This window comes from Prionailurus bengalensis, chromosome C2, assembly GCF_016509475.1.
Source record: "Prionailurus bengalensis isolate Pbe53 chromosome C2, Fcat_Pben_1.1_paternal_pri, whole genome shotgun sequence".
NCBI lineage: Eukaryota > Metazoa > Chordata > Mammalia > Carnivora > Felidae > Prionailurus > Prionailurus bengalensis.
In genome coordinates this window covers 112919831-112945277 of record NC_057350.1, presented here as the reverse complement: position 1 = coordinate 112945277, position 25447 = coordinate 112919831, and the positions used below count along the sequence as shown (strand labels likewise).

Below are 25447 nucleotides of genomic sequence, written 5' to 3'. Positions count from 1 at the left end.
ATGAACTGCTTGTTTGTTCTGACCAGTGATACAGCCACCAAGTAAGAGAACCAAGTTGCTATAAGGCTTGGCAAACCAGTGTGAAATGTTTTAGTCCTTTATTATACAATTGTTGTGGTTTAATTAAGAGAAACAAATAATGATTCATAAATGGATGAAGCACTTTGTTAAATAGAAAAACAATAACAACATTCAGATATTTAAAGCAAATGTAATTTTGTTTTCTATGACTGATCTGATTTTCCTTTGAGATCTTCATCTCTTTGGTAAATGAGAAAACAAAACACTTTTTTCAATTCCTGAACTATAATATCTCATTTCTTCCCTATTAAACTATCTCTTCTGGTTGATTCTGTCTTTCTCAGTTAAGGCTTCTGGATGCCCTCTCTTCCCTCATGCTTTTTGGAGACAAATAAATGAACTTTCTAAGGTTGGCAGAGGTTACAAAGAAGGATGTTCAAAAGCACAATTGTTTTCAGGAAAATATCTCTTAGCCATAGATGTTCTTTTATCCTCTCATCAGGTTTTGTCATCTCTCTCCACAATCTGACAGAGTTTATAGCTTGGGCTCCCTACTTCCCCTTCTTTTCTCCATCACATCTTGCTTCTTCTGAAGGGCTTAGCCTCAAAACAGAATCCATTCCACACACCAGGGAAGGAGCAAAAGATCTAGTCAGACCTCTGGCTCCAGATCCCTCTGTGGAAGCTATAGAGATTTGGAAATTCCCTTTATATTGCAGCAATACTAAAATTTTAAGGCTGTTGTCTTGCTAAGAATAAAAAATACAATTTGCAATGCAAAACTTAGTACTGATGTTCTCTCACTCTTTTCTTGTTTTATTCTCTGATGTAGTAATGCTAATCTTCCTCAAGGCAGAGTAAAGCAATATAAAGGATAATATATTAAAAAGAAACATCATATGAATAGACGTATCAAAATATATTACCATCATTTCATTTATAAATACTGTGGAGAAAAGAAAAAGAAAATATTACATCTTTCCCTAATATTGTTCTGAGTGTCCCTTTCTAACAAGGTCAAAACTTGACAGCCAGGCATTTGAATTTTCCACAAATTTATTCATCTCATCTTGAACTATTCTTGAGACACATGTTAAACACATGTTCCAAACACAAGAGGTTAATCATTGTTTCTCTAAACAACGTTTACTTTTCTGTCTCCATATCTTTGCTCAAGCCTTTATCACTACCTAGAAGGTCCTTCCTTTTTCATTCATTTGGGCCAACTCAGATCTCATCTCTACCATGAACTCAGGCAATATTGAAAACTCTCTGTCTAGGACTCTTGCATATCTCTATTATATATTGTATCTCCATTATAACAGCTTCTTTTCCTTTTATGAATTAGAGATACTTCTTAAAGGATCTGTCTCCCACACTAAAGTGCATGGCTGCAGGGCAGGAACTGTGAACAATTCACCCCAGTTTCACCCACAATACCCAGCAAGGTGCCTTATATGTATTACATGATATGTGGCTACAGTTATACATATCTGTGATGTTGGGTGAATGCAAATGAAAGGGAGAAAAATGTCTTCTTCTTAGTTATTCCTTGTAAAATTCAAAAGAAGTATGCCTGGCCTTTTGGAACTAAAAGGAACCTAATGTAATAGAAGTCTCACCCACAGTCTGTATAATACAGAGGACTTCACAAATGACAGAGAATTTCTTCAAAAAGAAAAATACTTTTCTATCAACTAACATATTAAGAGAGTCTACTTAGAAAATTTGCTTTAAAATTTCTATGACTTTTGCAAATAGTAATGCATTTTCTGATGCCACTTGGAAAACTACATGAAATTAGGTATTCAGATCTTGATATCCAAATATTGAAATAATATAGATTATTTATTGTAACTTCAGAAGAGTAATTACCGTAATTAAAAGGTCAAGGATAGTAATTCAAAGGAAATCAAAAGTAAAATCTTAACACAGACTAATTTAGTCTAAAGAGTATAGCTTAAAGTATATTAACATTCTTAAAGAGTGGGAAGGCAAGATGAGATACTGTTTTTAGAATATAACTAGGAATAACTTAAGTAGCCAAAACTGGTGTGATGGATTAGTTAGGTAGAAAGTAATGGCAACAAATTTTTGTTGGTTGGATAGGATAAAGTCGAAAGCATATTCTGAACAGACCACATCATCTTTGAGACATACACCGACATTTATGTTGACATAGTGATAGCCAGAATGACCGAATGGACCCAATGCCCCCCAACCTTCACAGGGCCATGGGTAAAACATACGGAAAGTGAAACAAGAATTGTAAGAAATTTTAAAGAGAAATTAAAAATAGCTCGGTAGTCATACAAGTGTTAAGAACCAATCATAAATAAATAGCAAACACAATCTCATTACACAAGAAAGGATGTAATACATATTTGTTGTAATACATATTTACCAAAGTTGTAATACATATTTACCATATTGCCCAGGAGCATAGTCCTTATCCATTACTTTACGCCATCTCTCCAAAGCAGCGTATGGAAAATTGTTGTGAGTCAGACCATTTAGTGAGAAATGCTCTCTGACAGCAGTGCCAAGGAACATTTTCTTGATGGATATAATCAGTCACAAAATCCTCTATTCCCACTCTCATGCTTCATCCCATCACTAAATATTATCTGTACTTCTATTATGTGCAAGACTTCATTCTAATTTCCATTTTCCAGACGGTTGAGTCATAGCACCTGTTCTTAAGAAATCACAATCTGGGGCACCTGGGTGGCTCAGTCAGTTAGGCATCCAACTCTTGATTTTGGCTCAGGTCATGGTCTCACAGTTTGTGAGATGGAGTCCCATGTTGCGCTTAGCACTGACAGCACAAAGCCTGCTTGGGATGCTCTCTTCCTCTCTCTCTGACCCTCCCTCCACTCTCAAAATAATTTTGAATAAAGAGAAAAAGAAAACACAATCTACTCTGGGACAAAGAGATACCTCTACTCTAGGAGAAGAAATAAATGCCACCAGAATTTCTTTCAGCGTTTCATAGAAAAGAGATTATCAAATATTCCAGCTCAGTGCTCTGTGCACAATCAATATTGGTCAAATAGATAAATGAATAGATGAATTCATAAATCCAGAAATTTAGCTAAGTTCCATGTAAATACATTAGAGATTTTCAGCCTATATCACATCTGAAGCATAAATTAGCTCTATATTACATACATATATGTACATAAAAATAATGCCTTGCAAGCTTCTGTGAGTAACACTGCTTCTTATGATGCTTGGCCTATCACTAAATGTCTGCAACACATGCCATTTTGTGCAGTTTGATAACATGCCTCCTTAGATTTGATTATTTAAGACTTTTTTTTTTTTAATTTTTCAATGTTTATATTTGAGAGACACAGAGAGACAGAGCGTGAGTAGGGAAGGGCAGGGAGAGAGGGAGACACAGAATTCAAAGCAGGCTCCAGGCTCCGAGCTGTCAGCACAGAGCCTGATGCAGGACTCAAACCCACGCACCGTGAGATCATGACCTGAGCCGAAGTCGGACTCCCAACCGACTGAGCCACCTGGGTGCCCCTAATTATTTAAGACTTTAAATGTAATAGTTTCCTCTTTTTTTCTTCGATGATTCTATCTCCGGCTGCCCTCCTATCCTTCTGGCTTCAAGTTTTCCATCTCCTTTGTGGCCTTCTCCTCTAGTATCTGTGCCTTTGTTCTTGCCAGGGTTCTGTCCTTGGCTTTCTATTTTCTCCATTGTACATTTTTCTCTAAGTGATAGCATCTGGCGCCATGGTTTCAGCGACACTCTTGTCCACTTACCATTCCCACATCTAGTTTCCCAGGTCAGATATATGTCCTAAGCTGAGACCCATACATCTACCTGAGTACTGGAAGGCTCTATCTGAATGGCACGACGCATAGACACCTGACACTGAACAAATCCTATAAATACTAGTGCCTAAATATTTCTGGATTCCATAACCTACATATTCTGCTCACTGCTACTCCTTTGCTCGAGTCCTTTATTATTTCTCAAATGGATCTGTTCAATATCACTTATCTGATTATTCTATCTCATGCTTGCTTTCTCACCAATGCACTGGGATCCATTCTCCACACCACTGAGATCGATCTTTAGAAAACTAATCTGATTTCTTTACTTCCCAACTGAAAAGAGTTCAATAATAACTCATAACTGAAAAGATAATTAGCTTGGTGTCTGCTGGCACTTAGGATCTATCCACTAACTACCTTTCTGCCTTCACCTTTGATCATACTTGTTGTTCTCTATAAAACAATTATTAGTGACCTTGCCAGTTTCCAGAATGTCCTCTTTTGTTTCTATATCAGTACAAGTGTTTCTTTTTCCACCCTTTCTCTATCCTTCATCTGATTAATGTAAATACTCATCTCTGAGTTTTCTCTTAGGATACCTCCTTCAGAAAGCCCTCCTTAACCATTGCAGCTTTCTATATACTGCACCAAATGCAGCAGAGAGAATGTCATCTGTGATTAATCCTTGTTGTAGGTATGAATGTTTATCTAACATCAATTTAAGGCCTTGAAGGCCTTTTCTTGCTACTGAAAAAACTGACTGCAAAGATGATATAGGTTAAAATGACTGTAGCCATATTTGTTAATGGTTACTGATCTAGGGGCGCCTGGGTGGCTCACTCGGTTGGTTGAGCATCCAACTCAGCTCAGGTCATGATCTCATGGTTCATGAGTTTGAGCCCCACATCGGACTAGCTGCTGTCATCACAGAGCTGGCTTGGGATCCTCTGTCCTCGTCTCTCTCTGCCCCTCCTCCACTCACGTTCTCTCTCTCAAATAAACATTAAAAAAAAAAAAAGAGTTCCTGATATAAAGTTTCAACCCTAGCTCTCTTAACTACCAATTTGGTGATCTTAAGTGTCTTCTTTTTTGTTTTGTTTTGTTTTGTTTTGTTTTATTTAAACCTCTAAGCTTTTTCCCTTCTAGAGTGGATATAGTTCACTACTTCATTGGCTTTTTATCATATGAAATGAAATATTAAATGTGAGTCACTGACTGAATTGCATGGAATTCAATAATTACATATATGCCACGTTAACTTATGAAATTTAATTTCACAGCACTTTGTGTTAACATTAACCTGCATAGCTCATTTCTGACCTCAGGTATTTTCTTCTACTGACTATGTATACAGATTCATCCGTATACAAGTTGCTGTTGCTAGTTCAGTAATCCCTCCCCTCCCAGTAGCCTGTCCTCTGTAACTATTCATCTTCTCTATGTCCCCTGACCAAGCTTTGAAGCAGGTCATCTCATTTATTTATCAAATCATCTCAAAAGGTGGAATTTTGTCAAAGATTCAAGAAAAAAAAACACAGTCACTTAAAATTGAATGTCAGATATCACTCCTAAATTTCCTCAACCATTACTCTTGAGTTGGAGTTTCAAAAATAGAATCACACTAAATAATGCACCTTGTCTTTTCCCCAGCAGGAGAGGGGAGAGGATATGTGAAATGGCAGCTGTAGCAGCTTTGACTTCCGTAAAGGTCAATTAAATTTAAAGATACAATCAATGTGTTATTTACACGTGATTTGTGTCTTTCCTATAAAATCAATAGTAGAGTTGCATTATCACTCACTTAATTCCTTTTTTTTACATGTATTTATTTTTGAGAGACAGAGAGAGACAGAGCATGAGCAGGAGAGGGGCAGACACAGAACCCAAAGCAGACTCCAGGCTCTGAGCTGTCAGCACAGAGCCCAACGCGGGACTTGAACTCACGAACCAAGAGATCATGACCTGAGCTGAAGTCGGATGCTTAACCAACTGAGCCACCCAGGCACCCTGCATTATCACTCACTTAAAGACAAAATGTAATTACTTTTTATCCAATCCCACTAGTCTTTCTTTTCTTTTTCTTCTTCCTCATCTTCTTCTCTTCCTTTTCTTTCCAAAACAGTTCAATCTTAAAGCCACTCAATGTAGGCGATGAAGGTAAATATTTGCACAGGTTTTGGGGGTAGGAAAGAAAGGGAGTCCCCTGAAAAGTAGTGTTCTAAGTCCAAGCAGGGTAAGGAGGGCATTCTTCCCCAACAACAGCCAAGCATAAAGTATCACAACCCAGGAATGTAAAACAGGATTTCACATAGGGAAGAGTCTGGCACAAGAGGCCTAACAAGGTAAGAAGGGTATTTATGCAGAAGGAAGGTGGCAATGGTGATGGCATAAAGGGAGGTTGATCAAATAAGTAATATATTTAAGATAAGAGGATCCTGCTTCTGCATTGCCACAGAAGTCAGTTCAAATATAGAAAGAAAAAACATTAGAATTAACCTTGTTTTAGAATTGGTGGCATCAATGTGAAATAGTAGTCTTCAATAGGTAGATAAAAATGGAGAAATATGGATGTAAATATATGTATCATGTGTATACATGTATATTATGTGTGCATATGTGTGTTCAAATGCATGCATATATATACTCTAGCTTGTCCACTAAGTGGTATGGGACTAGTGATACTCTTAATAGTCATGAATGTCCATGACGCCCACTCAGATCTTGGCTTCTAAATACTATTCGCCACAGATAGGAAATAGGGCTTGTTGGAGGAAAGGCCAATTTTAGGTCTTAAGGCAATACAAGATGAACACAGAATATCCTTTAGTGCCAGAAACTAAAGAATTGCTCTAAAAACAAATGATGGAAACATGTCAAAAAACAAAGTAGTAACGTTGAAGGATATTTATTACCCAACTGAGGAAAAATTGTGCTTTTGGCATAAAAATGGATGTAGAAGTCAATGGAACAGATAAAGAGCCCAGAAATAGATGCAAACATATATGGTTGATTGTTTTTCACCAATGATGCAAGAAAATTCAGTGTGGAAAGTATAACCTCTTCAGTCAAGATGCTAAAACAGTTTTGATATATATATACATATATATATATATATATATATATATACATATATATATATATATATATATATATATATAAACTCAAGTCTTTAAATCTTCACATCATATTTTTAACAATCATAATGGACCATATACTTATGTGTAGGAGCAAAACCTACCAAATTTCTAGAAGAAGACATAGAGTAAACTCTGAGTGAACTTCAGTTTAGTGAAGGTTTTATTAAATACAAAGCAAAGCAGAGTAGTAATCATTTAAAGTTTTTGAAAACTTTGGACTTTAGAAGCAATTTCCTTCAAAATTAGGGAGAGAGCTTGAGTCTAGAATATATACAGCATTCTTACAACTTAATAAGAATAAAACATCCCAAATGGAAAAAAAAAATGTGAACAGATGCTTCACCAGTGAAGATATATGGATGGTAAATGAGTACATGCAAAGATGCTCAACATGATTGTCATCAAGGAGATGCAAATCAAAACCACAAAAAGATAATACTACACACTCACTACAATGTCTAAAACTTTAAATACTGGCCATACTTAAGTATCAGTGAGGTGGTGAAGCAATCATAACTCTTACACACTTCTGGTGGGAATGCAAAATGGTATAGTTTTTTGGAAATGGATAGCAAATTTTTAAAAGTCAGTAGGGCCAAGCCATTTCACTCCTAGGTATTTACCCAAGAAAAATGAAAGCATATGTTCATACAAAGATGTGTACACAAATTTTCACAGCAGCCTATTTGTAATAGCCTAAAACTGGAAACAACCCAAATATTCCCTAGAAGGTGAGTAGATAAACAAATTGTGGTATAACCATATAATAGAGTACAGCTCAACAATAAAAAAAAGAGAAATACCAAAATATCTACTTAAGTTTTTTCATTGGTATCATGCCTTCAACTATAGGCATTTAGTACGCCCCACCCAAAATAATGAATTACAGAGGCAGTTAAATCTCAAAATCATCATGGTGAGTGAAAGAAGACAGGCAAAAAATAAAAGAATACATAATGTATAATTCTATTCACATAAAATTCTAGAAAATATAAACATATCTTTCTATATCTAGTCTATAACATAATAGCCCGTCATCTACAAAAGTGCCATGAAAGGTAAAGAAAGGCCAACAAACTGTTCCAGGAATGTGAAGAAGCATGGCAACTAAATGTGAACAGATGAAAGCATGTTTGCTACTAAGGCATCACTGGGACAATTGGGAAGTTTGAGTGTGGGGTAAGGACCTTGTGGGAACCTCTGACAATACTTGAATGGAATCTGATTAGATGTAGTAATGTGTCAAAATCTATCTCTTGGTTCTGTTTGTATTGAAGTTACATTGAAGAATGTTCTGGTTTGTAGGAAATGCTAAAATATTAGGGGTGACGGAGGCACATATTTGGCCACCTACTCTCAAATGCTTCAGGAAAAATGAAATTGTTCTTTGCACCATACTTTCAATTTTTCTATAAATTTCAATCGACAGATGGGTAGATAAATATAGATAGGCATAGATAAAAAGATTAAAATTATCAGAATGGGCTAAAATAATAAACAAACAATAATACTTTTTTCTATACAGCTATCTATTGAAATTTATAGAAAAATTACAGGACTTTTTTCAATAACTCTATCTCTTTCATCTTCCTTTCCCTAACAAAATGTCTCACGATCTCCACCCTACCACCACCAAATGTATATACATTTCTCCCTGGAGGAACTCTGCCATCCTCCCCCAGCAAAGGTCTACAACAAGGTGGCCTCAAGATTTAATCTGACACAGAGATGCATTATTGGTCTACAGAATCTGTGCTTGTTTGTTTTCCCCTATGCTTGTTTCATCATCGTATTTTAGAAGCAGACAGTTCACTTTCTAGTTTTACAGGTCCAGAAATGAAGAGAGATTCTGCTCTAGGGTAGATCCCCAGAGTCTTATTTGTATCTGATTAGATGATGATATTTGGGATTAGGGGGTTGATGAGAGCTAGACGAGATTTTGAACTTGAGTTGATGCTGTCATACATGGAGTCTTTGGGGGATGTTGGGATGGAGTGGCTGTATTTCCCATGTGGGATGGATATGAACCTTTGGGGCCAGAGAAGGGACTGGTAGGCTGCAAAATGTACCACAGGCCCAGACCCCCTACCCTAGTTCAAAAAGGATATATTTACAGAAAAACTGTAGAAACTATGAATGTTACCTTTTTCAGAAAAAGGGCCTTTTCAACCGTGATTCAATTAAAGGTCTTGAGATAATCCTGAGTTACTGGGTGAGCCCAAATCCACTGATAAGTTTCCTTATCAGATAAAAGGCAGAGGGATATTTGAGGCAGACAAAAGAGGGCAAGATACAGATATAAAGAAAGGGTGTCATGTGAAGACATAGTTGGAAACTGCAGTGATGTGGTCACAAGCCCAGAAAGCCAGGTCAGCCACCAAAAGCTGAAGAAACAAGTTGTCGCCTTGATTCCTCAGAGGTAGTATAGCCCTAGTGATTTCAGACTTCCTGCACCATGCTGGAGCCTGGATTTATAGGTGGGCAAAACTCACAAAGCCTCTCCCTCAAGGCATTTATACATTAGTGGGGGAGACATATGAGAAATATATCAGTCATCAAATAGTGATATGTGAATTGATGGGAAATAAAGCAGGAAGAAGAATATATAAATGCTGTTTGGGTTGATGCTATTTTTGCTTAAAACTCTTAATTATCCGCAATATCCATTTTCCTGAATGATACAAGGAAACATGGCTACCTGAGTAAAACTATATTCCTCAGCCTCCTTCGTAGCTAGGCCATCTGACAATGTCTTAACCAATGGAATGTGAAGAGAAGCAATGTGTACAGTTTCTAAGATACATACTTAATAAAGGATACCTTTCTTTCCTTTCCCCTTCTTTTTTTTTTTTTCTGTTTTATTTTTTTTTTCTGAAATTTATTGACAAATTGGTTTCCATACATCACCCAGTGCTCATCCCAAAAGGTGCCCTCCTCAATACCCATCACCCACCCTCTCCTCCCTCCCACCCCCCATCAACCCTCAGTTTGTTCTCAGTTTTTAACAGTCTCTTATGCTTTGGCTCTCTCCCATTCTAACCTCTTTTTTTTTTTTTTTTTTTCCTTCCCCTCCCCCATGGGTTCCTGTGAAGTTTCTCAGGATCCACATAAGAGTGAAACCATATGGTATCTGTCTTTCTCTGTATGGCTTATTTCACTTAGCATCACACTCTCCAGTTCCATCCACGTTGCTACAAAAGGCCATATTTCATTTTTTCTCATTGCCATGTAATATTCCATTGTGTATATAAACCACAATTTCTTTATCCATTCATCAGTTGATGGACATTTAGGCTCTTTCCATAATTTGGCTATTGTTGAGAGTGCTGCTATGAACATTGGGGTACAAGTGGCCCTATGCATCAGTGCTCCTGTATCCCTTGGATAAATTCCTAGCAGTGCTATTGCTGGGTCATAGGGTAGGTCTATTTTTAATTTTCTGAGGAACCTCCACACTGCTTTCCAGAGCGGCTGCACCAATTTGCATTCCCACCAACAGTGCAAGAGGGTTCCCGTTTCTCCACATCCTCTCCAGCATCTATAGTCTCCTGATTTGTTCATTTTGGCCACTCTGACTGGCGTGAGGTGATACCTGAGTGTGGTTTTGATTTGTATTTCCCTGATAAGGAGCGACGCTGAACATCTTTTCATGTGCCTGTTGGCCATCCGGATGTCTTCTTTAGAGAAGTGTCTATTCATGTTTTCTGCCCATTTCTTCACTGGGTTATTTGTTTTTCGGGTGTGGAGTTTGGTGAGCTCTTTATAGATTTTGGATACTAGCCCTTTGTCTGATATGTCATTTGCGAATATCTTTTCCCATTCCGTTGGTTGCCTTTTAGTTTTGTTGGTTGTTTCCTTTGCTGTGCAGAAGCTTTTTATCTTCATAAGGTCCCAGTAATTCACTTTTGCTTTTAATTCCCTTGCCTTTGGGGATGTGTCGAGTAAGAGATTGCTACGGCTGAGGTCAGAGAGGTCTTTTCCTGCTTTCTCCTCTAAGGTTTTGATGGTTTCCTGTCTCACATTTAGGTCCTTTATCCATTTTGAGTTTATTTTTGTGAATGGTGTGAGAAAGTGGTCTAGTTTCAACCTTCTGCATGTTGCTGTCCAGTTCTCCCAGCACCATTTGTTAAAGAGGCTGTCTTTTTTCCATTGGATGTTCTTTCCTGCTTTGTCAAAGATGAGTTGGCCATACGTTTGTGGGTCTAGTTCTGGGGTTTCTATTCTATTCCATTGGTCTATGTGTCTGTTTTGGTGCCAATACCATGCTGTCTTGATGATGACAGCTTTGTAGTAGAGGCTAAAGTCTGGGATTGTGATGCCTCCTGCTTTGGTCTTCTTCTTCAAAATTCCTTTGGCTATTCGGGGCCTTTTGTGGTTCCATATGAATTTTAGGATTGCTTGTTCTAGTTTCGAGAAGAATGCTGGTGCAATTTTGATTGGGATTGCATTGAATGTGTAGATAGCTTTGGGTAGTATTGACATTTTGACAATATTTATTTTTCCAATCCATGAGCAGGGAATGTCTTTCCATTTCTTTAAATCTTCTTCAATTTCCTTCAGAAGCTTTCTATAGTTTTCAGCATACAGATCCTTTACATCTTTGGTTAGATTTATTCCTAGGTATTTTATGCTTCTTGGTGCAATTGTGAATGGGATCAGTTTCTTTATTTGTCTTTCTGTTGCTTCATTGTTAGTGTATAAGAATGCAACTGATTTCTGTACATTGATTTTGTATCCTGCAACTTTGCTGAATTCCTGTATCAGTTCTAGCAGACTTTTGGTGGAGTCTATCGGATTTTCCATGTATAATATCATGTCATCTGCAAAAAGCGAAAGCTTGACTTCATCTTTGCCAATTTTGATGCCTTTGATTTCCTTTTGTTGTCTGATTGCTGATGCTAGAACTTCCAGCACTATGTTAAACAGCAGCGGTGAGAGTGGGCATCCTTGTCGTGTTCCTGATCTCAGGGAAAAAGCTTTCAGTTTTTCCCCGTTGAGGATGATGTTAGCTGTGGGCTTTTCATAAATGGCTTTTATGATCTTTAAGTATGTTCCTTCTATCCCGACTTTCTCAAGGGTTTTTATTAAGAAAGGGTGCTGGATTTTGTCGAAGGCCTTTTCTGCATCGATTGACAGGATCATATGGTTCTTCTCTCTTTTTTTGTTAATGTGATGTATCACGTTGATTGATTTGCGAATGTTGAACCAGCCCTGCATCCCAGGAATGAATCCCACTTGATCATGGTGAATAATTCTTTTTATATGCCGTTGAATTCGATTTGCTAGTATCTTATTGAGAATTTTTGCATCCATATTCATCAGGGATATTGGCCTGTAGTTCTCTTTTTTTACTGGGTCTCTGTCTGGTTTAGGAATCAAAGTAATACTGGCTTCATAGAATGAGTCTGGAAGTTTTCCTTCCCTTTCTATTTCTTGGAATAGCTTGAGAAGGATAGGTATTATCTCTGCTTTAAACGTCTGGTAGAACTCCCCTGGGAAGCCATCTGGTCCTGGACTCTTATTTGTTGGGAGATTTTTGATAACCGATTCAATTTCTTCGCTGGTTATGGGTCTGTTCAAGCTTTCTATTTCCTCCTGATTGAGTTTTGGAAGCGTGTGGGTGTTCAGGAATTCGTCCATTTCTTCCAGGTTGTCCAATTTGTTGGCATATAAGTTTTCATAGTATTCCCTGATAATTGTTTGTATCTCTGAGGGATTGGTTGTAATAATTCCATTTTCATTCATGATTTTATCTATTTGGGTCATCTCCCTTTTCTTTTTGAGAAGCCTGGCTAGAGGTTTGTCAATTTTGTTTATTTTTTCAAAAAACCAACTCTTGGTTTCGTTGATCTGCTCTACAGTTTTTTTAGTTTCTATATTGTTTATTTCTGCTCTGATCTTTATTATTTCTCTTCTTCTGCTGGGCTTAGGCTGCCTTTGCTGTTCTGCTTCTAGTTCCTTTAGGTGTGCTGTTAGATTTTGTATTTGGGATTTTTCTTGTTTCTTGAGATAGGCCTGGATTGCAATGTATTTTCCTCTCAGGACTGCCTTTGCTGCGTCCCAAAGCGTTTGGATTGTTGTATTTTCATTTTCGTTTGTTTCCATATATTTTTTAATTTCTTCTCTAATTGCCTGGTTGACCCACTCATTCGTTAGTAGGGTGTTCTTTAACCTCCATGCTTTTGGAGGTTTTCCAGACTTTTTCCTGTGGTTGATTTCAAGCTTCATGGCATTGTGGTCTGAAAGTAAGCATGGTATAATTTCAATTCTTGTAAACTTATGAAGGGCTGTTTTGTGACCCAGTATATGATCTATCTTGGAGAATGTTCCATGTGCACTCGAGAAGAAAGTATATTCTGTTGCTTTGGGATGCAGAGTTCTAAATATATCTGTCAAGTCCATCTGATCCAATGTCTCATTCAGGGCCCTTGTTTCTTTATTGACCGTGTGTCTAGATGATCTATCCATTTCTGTAAGTGGTGTATTAAAGTCCCCTGCAATTACCACATTCTTATCAATAAGGTTGCTTATGTTTATGAGTAATTGTTTTATATATTTGGGGGCTCCGGTATTCGGTGCATAGACATTGATAATTGTTAGCTCTTCCTGATGGATAGACCCTGTAACTATTATATAATGTCCTTCTTCATCTCTTGTTACAGCCTTTAATTTAAAGTCTAGTTTGTCTGATATAAGTATGGCTACTCCAGCTTTCTTTTGGCTTCCAGTCGCATGATAAATAGTTCTCCATCCCCTCACTCTCAATCTAAAGGTGTCCTCAGGTCTAAAATGAGTCTCTTGTAGACAGCAAATCGATGGGTCTTGTTTTTTTATCCATTCTGATACCCTATGTCTTTTGGTTGGCGCATTTAATCCATTTACATTCAGTGTTATTATAGAAAGATACGGGTTTAGAGTCATTGTGATGTCTGTATGTTTTATGCTTATAGTGATGTCTCTGGGACTTTGTCTCACAGGGTCCCCCTTAGGATCTCTTGTAGGGCTGGTTTAGTGGTGACAAATTCCTTCAGTTTTTGTTTGTTTGGGAAGACCTTTATCTCTCCTTCTATTCTAAATGACAGACTTGCTGGATAAAGGATTCTTGGCTGCATATTTTTTCTGTCTAGCACCCTGAAAATCTCTTGCCAATTCTTTCTGGCCTGCCAAGTTTCAAAAGAGAGATCAGTCACGAGTCTTATAGGTCTCCCTTTATATGTGAGGGCACGTTTACCCCTTGCTGCTTTCAGAATTTTCTCTTTATCCTTGTATTTTGCCAGTTTCACTATGATATGTCGTGCAGAAGATCGATTCAAGTTACGTCTGAAGGGAGTTCTCTGTGCCTCTTGGATTTCAATGCCTTTTTCCTTCCCCAGTTCAGGGAAGTTCTCAGCTATGATTTCTTCAAGTACCCCTTCAGCACCTTTCCCTCTCTCTTCCTCCTCTGGGATACCAATTATGCGTATATTATTTCTTTTTAGTGTATCACTTAATTCTCTAATTTTCCCCTCATACTCCTGGATTTTTTTATCTCTCTTTTTCTCAGCTTCCTCTTTTTCCATAACTTTATCTTCTAGTTCACCTATTCTCTCCTCTGCCTCTTCAAGCCGAGCTGTGGTGGTTTCCATTTTGTTATGCATTTCGTTTAAAGCGTTTTTCAGCTCCTCGTGACTGTTCCTTAGTCCCTTGATCTCTGTAGCAAGAGATTCTCTGCTGTCCTGTATACTGTTTTCAAGCCCAGCGATTAATTTTATGACTATTATTCTAAATTCACTTTCTGTTATATTATTTAAATCCTTTTTGATCAGCTCATTAGCTGTTGTTATTTCCTGGAGATTCTTCTGAGGGGAGTTCTTCCGCTTGGTCATTTTGGATAGTCCCTGGCGTGGTGAGGACCTGCAGGGCACTTCCCCTGTGCTGTGGTGTATGCCTGGAGTTGGTGGGCGGGGCCGCAGCCAGACCTGATGTCTGCCCCCAGCCCACCGCTGGGGCCACAGTCAGACTGGTGTGTGCCTTCTCTTCCCCTCTCCTAGGGGCGGGATTCACTGTGGGGTGGTGTGGCTCGTCTGGGCTACTTGCACCCTGCCAGGCTTGTGATGCTGGGGATCTGGCGTATTAGCTGGGGTGGGTAGGCAAGGTGCTCGGGGGCAGGAGGGGCAGGCTTAGATCGCTTCTCCTTAGGTGATCCACTTCAGGAGGGGCCCTGTGGCAGCGGGAGGGAGTCAGATCCGCTGCCGGAGGTTTGGCTCCGCAGAAGCGCAGAGTTGGGTGTTTGCGCGGAGCGAGCAAGTTCCCTGGCAGGAACCAGTTCCCTTTGGGATTTCGGCTGGGGGATGGGCGGGGGAAATGGCGCTGGCGAGTGCCTTTGTTCCCCACCAAACTGAGCTCTGTTGTCAGGGGGCTCAGCAGCTCTCCCTCCCTTTGTCCTCCAGCCTTCCCGCTTTCCAAGCAGAGCTGTTAATTTCTGACCTCCCAGACGCTAAGTCGCGCTTGCTGTCGGAACACAGTCCGCCCGGCCCCTCCGCTTTTGCAAGCCCGACTCGGGGGCTCTGCTTGGCCGGCGAGCCGCCCCTCCGCCCCGGCTCCCTCCCGCCAGTCCGTGGAGCGCGCACCGCCTCGCCGCCCTTCCTACCCTCTTCCGTGGGCCTCTCGTCTGCGTTTGGCTCCGGCGACTCCGTTCTGCTAATCCTCTGACGGTTTTCTGGGTTATTTAGGCAGGTGTAGATGGAATCTAAGTGATCAGCAGGACATGCGGTGAGCCCAGCATCCTCCTAAGCCGCCATCTTGCCGCAACCAACTCCTTTCCCCTTCTTGGTGGAAATGTGAACCAGCCTGAACAGGGACTCTAGGGAATGGTAGAGCCTCCAGATGGAAGGAATCTATGTTCCTGAATATAGATGTTTGGAAGGGGAGGTGACTCCCTGTCTATTTCTGGAATGCTATGCAAGAGATAAGTGCAATTCATTTTTTTTAATCTCAATATTGGGTCTCTTTGTTTCGGCAGCTAAGCCTGTAACCTAACAAATAAATATTTTAATTTAGATGGTGAAGGCAGGCCTTTCTGAGCAGAGACCAAGCAGACTAAGGAACCAGAGGTTGTAGAGAGGCAGTATATTATGTTGAGAGTTGTATCTGCCACAGTTTGGGTGGCTTTAAAAGCAAATCTTGAGGTAAAGGTTTGGGTGCAGGTACTTGTTTTGAGAGGTGATCCCAGTAAGCACAGATGAAGGAGTGGAGAAAGAAAGGGGGAAAAAGAGATCAAAGAGATCAAACATGCCAATGAGCAGGTCATGCCTGAGAGCCTTGGGAGCGCCATACCATTCAAAACCCTCTGAGGAACTTTAAGGAACATGTCTCAGAACTTCAAGGAGCATGTCTCCAAGAGATGAGGGACAAGGTATTTTACCCACCATACCCAACGCCCACAGAGAGTTTTCTCTGGAGGCATTAAAGACCTGGCACCTTTAAGCTTTACCCTGCAAACGCTGAGCAAGCCCCCAAACAATAATCAGAGAAAGCTCTCAGGCTGACAAGTATACATACCAGGGGCCTGTGGTGGGAAGCTCTGAGCATGTGGAAACTTACTACTTCCCCCACAGATGAATTCAGAAGTAAGCCAAGGGACCATGTGGCAGGACATTAACAGTCCTATAGCAAGGGGCACCTGGGTGGCTCAGTCAGGTAAGCATCCAACTCGATTTCTGCTCAGGTCATGATCTCAAGGTTCTTGAGTTTGAGCCCCGCATCGGGCTCTGTGCTGACAAGATGGAGGCTGCTTGAAATTCTCTTTCTCCCTCTCTCTGCCCCTCCCCTGTTCATGCTTTCTCTATCTCTCTCAAATTAAATAAATGAAACTTAAAAAAACAAAAACAAAAACTGTCTGATAGCCAAGGTTCAAATTCTGGCTCTTCCACGTACTAGCTGTGTCACCTAGAGTCAGTTGCTTAGCCTCTCTGTGTCTCAGTTTCCTCATCTGTAAAATGGAGATAATTATAGTACTCACCCACTTCAGAGGCTTGTTGTATTATATATTATCAGAGATATGATGCACGATAATTAGAATACTGCTCTTCATATGGTGAGAGTTATTTGTTAGTTTATTTTTGTCTGAGACAAGAAATAAATTTATTAATCTAAACCATATTTGGGGCGCCTGGGTGGCTCAGTCAGTTAAGCGTCCGACTTCGGCTCAGGTCATGATCTCACAGCTCATGGATTCTAGCCCCGTGTCGGGCTCTGTACTGACAGCTCAGAGCCTGAAGCCTGCTTCAGATTCTGTGTCTCCCTCTCTCTCTGCCCCTACCCTGCTCTGGCTCTCTCTGTCTCAAAAATAAATAAACATTAAAGAAAAATTTAAACCATATTTATTATTGAATCTTCAGTGTTTGTCATGAGCTGAACAATAGTAGTAGGTATTATATAAATGTTTATTTAATGAGTAGGCAAAAAAAATTTTTTTTGACTGCTGCTAGACTTTTTGGATGTATGTAGGTATGTATCAGAGGGAGACCCAGACTGGTCACTTCTCACCCATATCCTCTAAGGACTATCCAGAAGACTTGTATAATATCACCCTAAGATGAAGTCTACAGTGGGGCCAGTGATTAACCTTGCTTCATGAAGGATCTGAAGTATAATTTAATAGAGTTTCACAAGCCTCTTTTCTTGGGTAACTTCCACAGTCTTTTGGGTAATTTTCACATTTCATGGGAGTCTCAGTTCTAAATAAAACTAATGAAATTTCTTGGCAAAATAGAAGAAAATCATGGTCCTGACCGCTGGTTTTTTAAAGAAACCCTACATGCCAACAGTTGTGCCAGTGGTTAAGAATGGTGCCCTTTGAAACCAAGCTAAACTTGAAAGGTTCCAGAAGATTTCCCCAAGAAACAGAAAGCTGAAGAAAGGCCAGGGAGCTTTTGTTACACCTATGGAACAGAGCACAGAATCCAGATGTAAGTATTGAGATAAGAAAAGATGATACTCTACACGGCCGGCAACTAGAGACACCAGTGGCCCATCGTGGAGGGTAGAGGACACCTAACGGAGATGAGGAAGAAAATGAACACGTATTGAATGTCTAATTAGGCCTCAAAACCTTGCACTTAAAAGTTACAGAAGCAGGGCACCTGGGTGGCTCAGTTGATGAAGCATCCAACTTGGGTTCAGGTCACGATCTCGCAGTTGGTGAGTTTGAGCCCTGCATTGGGCTGTGTGCTGACAGCTCAGAGCCTGAAGCCTGCTTCAGATTCTGCGTCTCTTTCTCTCTCTACCCCTCCTCTTCAAAAATAAATAGAAAACATTTTAAAAAATTAAACAAAGTAAAAGTTGTAGAAGTGTTTTCATCTAATCCTCATGATGCTGTCTTGAATAATATTATGCATTAAGTCATGTTAATCTCACTCCCAAATCCATGCTCTTTGCAGGCAATTTTAAAGGAGGGAGGGTGTCATATGGTCCTTAAGTATGAGCTGTGAACTACACCCAGAATGCTATGAACAAACTACTGAAGAACTTGCAAAAGTGCATGAAAATGAGAAAAGCCTTATAACTCTATGGCTGCCAGATCTTGGTCATTTCATAAACTCAAAAGCAAGGCCAGAAACATCAGTGGGCTTCATCCCTCTACAAGTATCTTCATAGTGAGGGTAAAGCTTCAGAACATTCCACAAAACAGAGAAAATCATAATAGTGTCTTACCAGATGTCCAGGTCAATTTCAGATTCCAGAAACGGCACGAGAGGTCCTGCGATGTGACACTATTAGAACTCAAGTTCTCCAGAAAGGTGAGGTGGTAAAAACTTTGAAGCCAGCATTAATTTCATGGGAAATAATGGTCGTGAGCATTTACTCCACTTTCGTTTGGTTCAGCTTTGCACTGAAAGTACTTCAACAAAGAATCCGTATGAGCCACAAAAGAAACAGATTTTGAATTTAGGTAGACTGCACCATATAGATAAGCATCTCGGTTTTGTTTTGTTCTGCTTTGCCTTTTGCCTTTTCGGTCAAAGGGTTTCAGTTTGTTTCCGTTTTTTGTTATCATGGTTTTTGGAGGCGGTGCTTAGATAGTTGTTTGTTTTGACTATTTTCCACCACTGGGAAATACAAATAGGTTAAGGAAGTGAGATCAAGGTTTAAAGCTCTGTTAAAATTTCTTCAGAGATGCTGGAGAAGAGAGAAGTGCCAGGGTTTGGAGCGTGCAACTGCATCCAATAACAATATCTCAATTGTCTCAGCAAGCACAAAGGAGCAAGGGGCAGTGCTTTCCTTTCAGATACTTGGTCTGCAAAACTTCTTTGGGCGGGTTTTCTTTGTATTTTCAGGCAATAAATTTCCTGATGACATAAACCTCGTCATCTTGTTTCACGTTGTGGAAACGCCAGGCCAGCCTCATGTGTTGTTGAATTAGGGAGAAAAAAAAATATTATTTGGATTTCTATTGACAACAACAAAAAGTTTTGATTGGATTGAGCTATATAAAATTACTGATACTGAGCTATTTTTTTTCAAAGCTTCAGAGCTGTATTTTTTTTACAGCTTCCAAGTTGCAATTTCCTATGACTCAGAATATTGAATCAATTTCCTATGAATCAATTTCCTATGATTAAAAGTATTCCTGATGCTTTTACTGGGAATAAGTGATTCCCCACGAATATTTCTATAGCTCAGTAAGATTTTGGAGTATACTCTTGATTACAAAAGATAAAATACAATTATGGTATGAGAGATTATCATCTAAATTTTTGGAAAGGGTAGTATTTGTAAAGCATAACAGAGTATTCTAGGCATATTTTATTAATTTCTGTTGTTTATATAGCAAGTATTATTAACCATCTACTGTAATATGGTGTTTTTAAAATATAGGGCCTAGAGTCAAAATTCATGGATTCCAATCCTGGTTTCCCCACTTTTTTAAAAAAATTTTTTGCATGTTTATTTTTGAGAGAAAGAAAGAGCATTAGCGGAGAAGGGGCAGAGAAAGAGGGAGACACAGAATCTGAAGCAGGCTCCAGGCTCTGAGGTGTCAGCATAGTGCCCAACAGGGGGCTCAAACTCACGAACTGCGAGATCATGGCCTGAGCTGAAGTCGAATGCTTAAGCAACTGAGCCACCCAGGTGCCCCATGGTTTCCCCACATTTAGAGTCTCCACACATGAAGACACTTAGGTCTTCATGTCAAACGTTCTTTTTCTATAAATGGGGGCCACAATGAAGACATCTGACTCATTGAATAGTATGAATTGAGTAAAATAACTGCACCTTACAGTACCTGGCTCATAACCACCACTCCGCAACTGTGGGCAAAACAGGTAACCCTGTTATCATGGAGCTTACAGCCTAATAAGGGAGACACAGACACAAATTATCACAACTGTCAAAAATGTGATGAAGGAGAAGTGCATGTTCCTGTACAGGTATAAAATTACTCTGTGGCAAGCAGGCAAAACTTCCTTTGGAAAAAGAGAATTCAGCCGAGGTCTGAAGGATAAACACTAATAAATCAGGCGCAGGTTTGATGGAAAGCGTTCAAGGCAGAAGAAAATCCATGCCCTGTATTTTGAGAGGCCGTGACATTTGGGGGAACTCGTTTCAGGGCTGCAAGGCAGTACCACCAACCCTCTGCAGGTGAGGAGGCAGTGGGGGCTCCACCACGAGGGTCTTTTAAACCATGTAAGTTCCTTTAAATAGAGGAGTGAAGTCATTGCCTGAGTATGCTGCATAACAGGAACCTTCTTCTTTGTAAAGTGTCTGGTGTGACTTATTTGTTTTGTGGCATGTATTAAAAATAATTTGATGTGCCTTGGCTTCCCCACCATAGTTACAGTTATTTTTAAATGAGGTATATGGAGACAGAGTATTTTCTTTGGTCCAGTTTCTCCCTTTTAAATATACCTACAACTTCCAAAGGTAGCTAAAATGTGAGGTTTGAGGGCGCAATCCTCTGAGTTGCCAAATGTTTCTGGGACCTCTGCACCAACTACAAGTTTGAGGGGATTTCTAAAATCACTGTCAGGTTTGGTAATTCATTAGAAAGACTCACAGGACTCAGAGCTAATATACACGTGCCTATGGTTTATTACAGGGAAAGACTAAATTAAAGTCAGCCAATAACGCATAGGACAGAGCCTGGTAAATCCAAATGTGAAGCTTCTGTTGTCTTCAGAATGCATTTCACTTCCAACCCTGACATGCGACAATATGCACTCACTAGTGCCAACCAGGAAGCTCACCCAAGCTTTGGTGTCCACAACTTTATGGGGACTTCATTAAGTGGACATGATTGATTGATTACCCATGCAGTCGCACTCAGTTCCTAGTCCCCTACTGCCCAGAAGTTGGGTTGATACCATGTAGCCCAAGGGGCCCACCGTGAGTCACCTCCGTAGCATAAAGTATCAGATGTGGTCCATAATAACAAAGATACTCCTATCATCTAAGAAATCCAAAAAGTTTAGAAGGTCCCTCCCAGTGGCTAGGGACAAAGGCCAGAGCTTTCCTTTGGCCAAACCAAATGATATCCTATAAAGGCTACCTCTGGCCTTTGGCCAAGTCTGTCTTATAGCAAAACAATCATATTTACCTGCAACTACATTTAGTATAGCTTGTATATGGTAGAGACAGTACTATCATATGAATGTGCCTCACATTTGGAGGAGCCAGTATGGGGAAGGGACAGGTTTAAAGAAAAAACTAATCCATCCTAAGGGTGACTGGGTGGCTTCTTCAGTTAAGTGTCCAGCTTTGGTTCAGGTCATGAACTCACAGTTCATGAGTTCAAACCCCACATCGGGCTCTGTGCTGGCATCTCAGAGCCTGGAGTCTGATTTGGATTCTGTCTCTCTCTCTCTCTCTCTCTCTCTCTCTCTCTCTCTCTGCCCCTTCTGCACTCACACTCTGTGTCTCTCTCTCAAAAATAAACATTAAATTTTTTTTTAGGAAAAAACTAATCCATCCTATAAAGTCATTACATATATTACATTTATATTTTTACTCCTTGATTTACCATTATGTGTACTTTAGAGTAAACTTATGCAATGTTATTTAGCATAGAGATTATCTGATGATTGGCTAAATTCAGTTCTTCCTTAAGCCAATCATTTTCCATCAGTGTTATGGTTTGAGGAGGCTTTAATTCTTTTTCCCAAATTGATCATCAATATCAACATTATAACCTTAACAACAAGGCCAGTGTCATACCCTATCACACTATGGCAGCAGATGTGATATAATATTCTTAATATACAAGAATGTATATTCTTATATATAGGATTCTTAATGTATAAGAATCAAAACATACTGGCACATCACCAGAGTCCCACTCAGTCATTAACAGTACAGTCCGTCATCATATTGTCTAACCAAAATGGCTGCCAGAGTGATGCCACTCAGCTTTGTAGGTTTCCTGTCAATGCTGTCAGGTTGCAAAAGCAGAAGTGGCCTTCACCCACTGGTGTAATTGAGCATTGACACCATATCATCTCTTGTTCTTAGCCTTTCTCAAAGTAGTAATGTAGTATTTATTTCCCCCCTTATAAAACCGATTTATGCCCTCCCATAGCCTCAGCTACTATTTTCCCTAGCTTCATTAACTGCCTAGTTTTACCCAAACATTTTCACCTTTGGAAGAGACGGCAGGTTTGGCTGTTGAGCAGGTCCAGATTGCCAGTAGTAATACTGGTCCAGCAAGCATTCCCTGCAATGCACTCCCATTATACAGGGTAGGATTACACAGTACATAGCTAGTGGGCTCTCGGACACTAAGCAACTCGTGTGTTACATTTCCCACCAACCCCAATTATGCCAGATGGGGTAAAGGCATAATCCAACCTATCAGGCCCTTAGGAATTCTGACATAAAAGTTTAAAGATATAGGTACAGTGTTTTTTTGTTTGTTTGTTTGTTTAAGGATTATCTCTGCTTTTCGGGCACCAATAGTCACAGGCCTGGTCCTAGGACCACTGCATTAGGTAAGAAAAAAGTTGAGGTGATGTGAGCAAAAAAGAAACAGTGTAGTCATAACAGCATCCTCCCCCCATGGGAAGAATTATACAGTCATACCAGAATACTTCCCCACTTCCTTCTTCTCAGATTACTCAGAAAAGCAGGGGAATCTATCTGATAGAGATCCTTCCTTGGCCTCCCCTCATGTTGAGTGTGAGAACACACTCATGAAGGTGCAGAAGCCAACTACTCTTGCTTTTATCTACCCATTTTAAACAACAACTATTCCTATTGCCTGTTCTAATTCTATATCTAGCCACTGCTCTGGGGACACAAGCTTTCTGCCCATTGTTGGACATAGAAGCTATGAAGTGTGGTTCTTGGTCTGATGCAATGTGACTTGACAGTCCAAACTGATGTTTCACAAGACCATCCTCAATGTCCGTAATTTGCCAGAAGGACTCCTAGAAGTCTCTGAAAACTATTATATATACATTTATGGTTTATTACAAGGAAATGATACATTAAAATCAGCCAAGGCAAAACACAGAGCAGATTCTGGGAGGGTTCCAAACCCAAGACTTCCATTTTCCACCTGGCATCAATGTGTGACAGTACCTGTGGAGGCTTGACAACCCAGGGAGCTCATCTTAACTTCTGTGCCTAGACTTTTTACTGAAGTTTCATTACTTGGGCCTGACTGGATGATTGCCCACAAAGCTGCACGCGAGTCTCCAGCCCTTACTCTCAGAGCTCAGGCTGATAACACAGGGCTGAGGCCCACCATAAGTCACCATAATTAGCATAAAGTCTCAGATATGGTCAGAGGGATCCACCTGTCATCTCGCTAGCATAAACTGGCAGATGTGGTTCCAAAGGCCTACCATGAATAACAGAGGTACTCCTATCACTGAGGGTACTTCCAAGAGTTTGGAGATTACCTCCCTGGAGCCAAGGATAAGGCTGGATCTCTCTTTCTGCAAGGCCAAATTCTTTACTACAAAATATATCATTTTGAAATGGGTAATGCATAGAATTTCACTTTTGAAGTTGTACTTCTCTGAAATTTACTTTTTTTTTCCTTTAGCCCTCTATGGAACATAGATGCAGTTCTCAGGTGGAAATGTGACATGCTGCTAGCTGACCATGATATATCCATTCTGCCCCTCCCCTTATTAATAGATTAGGAAATAATGGAAATAAAATACAAATACACTTAAAAGAACAAAGCTAAAATACATTACTATTTCTTTGAGAAAACTATCACAAGATTGATGAAGAAGAAGGAGAGGAAGATGGAGTGGGCGGTGAGGAGAGATGAGGGTGCTTAAAGAATTACCATTAGAAATATTGGAGAGCATAACGGATGTGAAAACTTAAACAGAAAATAGAGAGAGGGGTGCCTGGGTCGCTCCGTCAGTTGAGCATCCAACTCTTGATCTCGGTTCAGGTCATGATCCCAGGGTCATGAGATCAAGTCCTGTGACGGGCTCCACACACTGAGCGTGGAGCCTGCTTAAGATATTCTCTCTCTCTCTCTCTCTCTCTCTCTCTCTCTCTCTCTCTCTTTCCCTCTGTCCCTCTCCCCTGTTCACTCTCTCTATCTAAAATAAAAAAATAAAAAATATAATGGAGCACCTGGCTGGCTCAGTAGGTTAAGCATCTGACTCGACTTCAGCTCAGGTCATGACCTCACAGTTCTTTTGTTGGAGCCCCTCATAGGACTCTTCGCTGACATCAGGAGCCTGCTTGGAATTCTCTGTCTCCCTCTCTCTCTGCCCCCCTCCCTGCTCATGCACTCTCCCTCTCCCTCTCTCTCAAAAATAAATAAATAAACATTTTAAAAAATTTAGAAAATAGAGGGATATTATAAACAACTTTATGCCAATAAATTTGAATATTTACATAATTGGTCAAATTCCTCAAAACCAAATTAAAAAGAGAAACATTAGAGTCCCATTAATAACAAAGTGTTTGAATTTCTAGTAAAAGATCTCACAAACCAAAATCAAAAGATATGGCTTTTCCAGCAAGTTCTATCACTATCACTCAAGACAAACAACAATAACAAAACCTTCAGTCTTACACATTCTACTCCAAAGTGTGTGTGTGTGTGTGTGTGTGTGTGTGTGTGTGTGTGTATCACTAAAGCCCAGATTCAAAGAGATGGGGATTAGACTCCACTTCATGTGGAAGTCATAGCAAGGAATTTGTAGCTCATCTTTAATCTGCCACAAAGTGTTTTTCTAAAATATTGTGATAAGGAGGAGCATGTCAAAACCCAGCAAAGCAGAAGTGTGCCTACATTCGTTAGTAGCAATTTAAACCTGTAGTAGAACTTATTTTATTAGTGATGTTTTAAAACAGAGTATTCAAACAAATGAAGTGGCTAATGCTGTATGAATCATGGAGGATAAGGAGCCAAACTAAATATGTATTAGAGGGAATGAACGCTATCACAGTACATGTCTTAACTTGTATTCACACAAATTGATTCTTTCTGCACTCTGCAACCTTTGCCTTTGGTACATTTATGGAATGTAGCAATTTGTTTTTATGAA

At 39.8% G+C, this 25447-nt stretch overlaps 1 long non-coding RNA gene across 1 annotated transcript in view; it reads right to left on the bottom strand.

Moving 5' to 3' along the window:
• Nucleotides 1–18959, bottom strand: part of LOC122491836 — a 49327-nt gene extending 30368 nt beyond the window's left edge. The window contains exon 1 of the long non-coding RNA XR_006299461.1: nucleotides 18645–18959. This is a non-coding gene — a long non-coding RNA (uncharacterized LOC122491836). The remainder of the gene's footprint in view (nucleotides 1–18644) is intronic.
• Between the last annotated feature and the right edge of the window lie 6488 nt (nucleotides 18960–25447).